Source organism: Poecilia formosa, unplaced genomic scaffold (genome assembly GCF_000485575.1).
Source record: "Poecilia formosa unplaced genomic scaffold, Poecilia_formosa-5.1.2 Scaffold65, whole genome shotgun sequence".
Taxonomy (NCBI): domain Eukaryota; kingdom Metazoa; phylum Chordata; class Actinopteri; order Cyprinodontiformes; family Poeciliidae; genus Poecilia; species Poecilia formosa.
This window is the reverse complement of record NW_006800004.1, coordinates 296,515-301,858: the sequence shown is the minus strand read 5'-3', so window position 1 is coordinate 301,858 and position 5,344 is coordinate 296,515. Positions and strand designations below refer to the sequence as shown.

Here is a 5,344-nt window from a genome sequence, read left to right as displayed (position 1 = left end):
AAAATCTGAAAACCTGCTAATGGACCCACAGCAGCACTGAACTCCATAAACCACTACAAGTCTTTTAATTTCCTGTGCTTTGTCTCATTTCTCCAGGCTTCTCATCAATCATTTTTGTGACCTGTACACACCCAGAACCACAAAACACACACACACACACACACACACACACACACACACACACACATAAACACTAAAACAAAACATACATACATACATACATCTGTTATACTTGAGTCTTAAAAAGAAACAATTTAATTTTTAATTGAATTATGTCACTACTTTAGTTCATTAAGTAAAAATACTACTAATGAACACAAGGTAAAAACATTAAAAATGTTGTATATGAGAGCCGTGTATAATTCATCTTATAATGCATTATTATGGTAACTGCCATCTTGATGCTTGGGGGTAAACTCCTTTGTTAGCTGCCTTTAAAAGTCAGCAGTTTTGTTATTTGTTCTGGGACATGAGAATTGCTAACTAAAGTCCTTTTACTTTAAGGAAAACTAATGTATGCTAAATGGTTCCTTAGGCAACTGCCAAAGACAGAAATGTGTAATTCACACATTTTTCACATAAAGATAGCAAGTAATAATAGAGGTAAGCATAGCTGAACTTTGTTATCTCTTATCTGACAGCAAGGCTTTCAATTAAAAAGGTTTTAATCAGCTTTTTTCAGTTAATTGTGTCAACAGTGCAGCTGATGTGTCTGCATTATCATATGAGGCCACAACCATGACTGGTAATAGCCGTTGACCAAGGTCATGAGTTGACTACTCTGATATATGGGGACAACCAAGCCATGGTTGTCAATAAGCAGTGGTTTATGTAAAGAATTTAATTCTCAAGATGTTAACCAATTTTAATTATGGTGAGAAAATGATGCTTGAGCTTCATCTGGTCTCAATGTTCACCTTTAATGTCATGAAACTAAAACTAATGCACTGACCAATGACAATGTTACTGGATGCAACTTTTTCGGTTTGAATCAGTCGAGGGCCCATTTCTGAGACCCAAACTCATCTAATAGATTACATAAATCAATAAACTATCATTAAAATTAAACAATGTGGCAAACCTGCACCAGACAACAACCAGAGTCTATGTCAAAGATGGTCAGAAAGTTTAAACAGACAAGTTTACAGTTTTGACTGAATCTGGAAAGAAAGTCTTTGCATCCAATATCAAAGACCAAAAGTAAAAAAGTTGCAGTACTCAGTCTGTGACATGACGAGACTATGGATAAAGATGGCAGCAGCGTGAAGTGAGAAAAGGGCAGAGTTGATTGATGCTGTGTAGGTGGTATTACTTGTGTGAGACCAAATACTGACAGGGATGACAGCCAGACTCCTCATCTAAGGGCAGGCAAGAATGGAGGAACTGTCAATGCTAATGGAAAGATTGTGGGATTTGGTCTATGTGAAAGCTAGCCCAAGACTGCGAGCATATTTTATTTCTTGTAAGTTTGAGAAGGCTGAAGGAGGACCACAATTTAATCAGCAAGTGATAGTAAAGAAGGGAAATGTAAGGCTAAAATTAGGTTAAGGGGAACTATAAATCTTGGTGTCATCAAGATAGCAGTGAACGTTACTGAATATGAGTCTGAAACAGTCTGTAAATAATGAATAGAAAGGGTCCTAACTGGTGGTGGCTGGTGAAAAAAAAATCTTCTAATGAATGGTCGGAAAACCACTACAATTCCACAATATTACAGCATTCTTCATTAAAAATAATATGAATAGTTAAAAGTATGCCCTGCAACAGACCGGAGACCTGTTCAGGGTGTACCCCACCTCTCGCCCAAAACGTTCGCTGGAGATAGGCACCAGCACTCCTGACACCACTAGGGACAAAGGTGTACAGAAAATGGATGGATGGATGGGTAGTTAAAAAGTAAACATTTTGTTCAGTAACGTATAAAATACATAGTATTTAAACATTAAATCTGTGTCAAAAGTTAGTGCTGAATCAGAATCAAAAATGGAAAATGTATGATTACCTACAAATCTTAACCCTTGAGAAGCAGCATGACACCAGAGCCCTGATTAATAAAGCAGGGTTAGCAAGCTCTGAGTAACATGCAAACTAACCGGTTCTGTGATACTCAGGGTTTTCGGTTTCAGAACAGCAGATATCAACTTGTTAACTCAATTCTGAATCAAGGTACCCCTGAGTTATTGCTAAAAAGTACTGTCTCAAATAAATAAGGTTATATACATTGTGTTTTCATGGAGAGACCGGCTTACTTTAATATTTCTCCTGTTTATCTTGGACAATTTTTATGAGACATCAAATAATTATCCATTTGTTTTTGTCATAAAATACAGAAACAGAATAAACGATTTCTATATACATTACTTCCTAAGTTAATGTGTGTTACATTCACTTCTTGGGTTTGTTTTAACTGTAGCTTGATCACAGGCATGTAGCAGCAGGTAAAGGAAGCAATGCGCCAGTAAAAGTGAGCCATCAAGACAGCAAACACCTTCAGTTTCCCGTCTGCCAGACCTTACCTTCCCTTTGAAACATCTGTTTAGTCATATTAAGTATTCGAGTTCCAGATGTAAGGCATTTGATTCGACCAGAGAAACACACGTTCTAAACTGAGGCTTCTCAATTCCTCCTGCGTAAACAGGCACACTGTTACCCACAAGCCCTCCTCCTCCTAAACAGCCGTAATTCTACATAAACCACTGCTTATTGACAGAAAATGGCATACGCACTAACAAATGTAAAACATCTTCAACACTTGCCAAATAATAGCAAGCAGACAGAAAAGAGGCAGCGTGAGTGCTGTGAAGGAATCCGTCTTCATTGATTGTTCAGTTATTTTGTTAATGAGCCTGTAAAAATAGCAGCATTTGTCCCACAACAATACTGAAGCAACTAAAATGACATGATGCTCATTATGAACACATGAGCTAGTCAAAAACACAATTAACAAGCAAAATACTTATCAATTTAGAAACAAACCATAAAAAATAGGCCTTTTTCATGGGCCTATTTAGAGCACACTAATATATGCTATTGTTGTAGAATTTTGCAACTGGTATTTTTTTTTACTGTTATTACCCTGCAGAAAGAGAACTGGGCTGGCAAATTTCTTAAGCTTTACGAATAATTAAAAGTTAAAAATGAGAGCCTAAAAATGTCAATTCCTGAGGTAAACTGAAGAAAACATGTGCAGGATGGACAATGGCTACTGAAGCAAAATGCAGAAAACAGACCTGACAAGTACATTGTAAAACATTTGAGCCTCATTTAGTTGTGTCTACTATCTTCTACTCTTTAAATCAAATAAATTTAGCGCATTTTAGATTTTGAACCTAAATGTGTGAGTTTGTGATAGATAAACTTACAGTAGTAAGTTGTGTTAACTTTTTATTAATTTTGTCAAGTTGAGTTATTAGGTTGGCACTTAAAAAAACTGACAGAAGAAAAAGACAGCAGTGAAAACTATTTCCTAGAGTGCTAGCAGCATGGTTTTCTATCCTGAGATAAAAGTGTGTTACATTGATCTGACTCTTGTGTGTTATTAAGACAAATGTTTATTTTAATGCTTGAGGATGATGTCCTGTTCACACTAAATGTTTTTGAGCAGAATTCAATGTGATGTTTAATAAAATTCACTATCAGATAAAAAAATTTGTTCTTGCAATTTGAAACAAGAATTTAAATTATTCTAAAGTAAAATAAGCAGTTATTTTAGAGAAATGTGCTCTTTAGGTGGGGGCAGTTTTTTTCTTGCACATTGGAAATAATTGTTTGGTTTTACTTGCAGCATTAAATTCAAACTCACAATTCAAGATTAATGAATTTAAAAACAATGTTTAGACCAATATTATTTTCTTGCTGACTTAAACTGCCTTTCCAAGGCAGCAGGTTGACTTTCATTTTCAAGTTAAACCACCTTCAAATGTTTTACAGAGTAAAACAGGAAAGATAATTAGTGTATGAATTACAGATGGATTGCAGCTGCCATAAGGAACTAAAGCATTGGTTGTGCATCATTTATTCCTCAGTATTGGTGCACTGGCTGGGCCATGTTATCTCTGTCCTTTCATTTAATTTGGGTACTAATAGAGTCAATAAAAGAGTCAAACTCTCTGAGAAAACAATCCTTCTCGTCCCATGTATTTTCAGGCAGTTTATTGTTTTGTTTGAAATGCAAAATGAGAAAACGAGAATAGACTCATTTTTTCATTTTTCGTTTGGTTCCGATTTCCGAACCAAATTCGAAAATCGGATTTGTGGCTCAGGTGGACAAATCAGATTTCCGATTTTGGTTTCATAAACGAAAAACGAAAAGACAAGTCTATTTTCGTTTTTTTAATTTTTCATTTCAAACAAAAAAAATGAACTGCCTGAAAATACACAGAACCTTCTCCTAGTGGTTGTTGGAATAACTTCACTTACAGGTAAAATATTTCTTAAAGATAACATTTGCTAAGTTCCACTGAACAAAAATGGAAGTAATGGATTAAATCCAAAAAACAAAAGACAAAAAAACAACTTACATCTTTAAAACTCATTCCAAGAGGTGGCAAATTTAATAAAAATATTTAAAAAATAAAGAGGACTGAAAAGCAGGACCTTTTAATTTCTAAACACAGATGAATTCAGGATGTTTAAAAATCATAGTAGAATCTATACAAATGAAGGTGCGATTAGGCTGCACCTCACAATGACGTTCATAAAGAACAAAAAAGCTTACTACAGACACTTCATATGAAGAGGCAGTAATAATGACTGAACATGAAAAGGCCCTAAACTGAGCACTGCAACCAGACATCTGGACATATTGTAAATATCTACTGAGGATGGGGAAGAGGTCCCCTCAGGAAAAGAGGGAAACACCATGGAGAGTGATTGTTGAGGATTCTGACATATGTTGCTGATTTTTTTTTATTGTTGGTCATAAATAGTTTTATGAGGGTTTACTGAATAAACATGGTTACAGCGATGCATTCCATTACAGAACATGGTAGTTTATTTGGTTTATTGTCATCAGTAACTGCTGCACCACTCTCAACAGTAAACAAATTGGGTGAAGAGCATTAAGAAGGAAGAGGAAACTGCACAAAACACTTTCCAAATAGAAGACTCACTTCGAAATGAAAACATGAAGAATTATTAACAGTGAAGGAGATTGATAGAACTAAGATTTTGAGGGGCTTCCAGGCCTATAAGCTGGTGAAGGCTAACCAACAAAACAGAAGAGAATGCAACAGAGAAAGATGTTGCAATCCGATGTGATAGCAATATCAAAAAGAAGAGGCAGAAGTTTGAGAAATATGAAGGCCACAAAGAGGAAATACAGACATTGAGAGATGAGGTGCCA

The 5,344-nt window shown here is 35.5% G+C and overlaps 1 protein-coding gene and 1 long non-coding RNA gene across 5 annotated transcripts in view; one reads left to right on the top strand and one right to left on the bottom strand.

Moving 5' to 3' along the window:
• Nucleotides 1-1,757, top strand: part of LOC107836522 (uncharacterized) — a 17,207-nt gene extending 15,450 nt beyond the window's left edge. The window contains exon 3 of the long non-coding RNA XR_001662438.1: nt 1,746-1,757. This is a non-coding gene — a long non-coding RNA (uncharacterized LOC107836522). The remainder of the gene's footprint in view (nt 1-1,745) is intronic.
• nlgn1 (neuroligin 1) overlaps nt 1-5,344 on the bottom strand; it is a 375,009-nt gene that overhangs the window by 327,994 nt on the left and 41,671 nt on the right. The gene's annotated exons all lie outside the window — the stretch shown is intronic.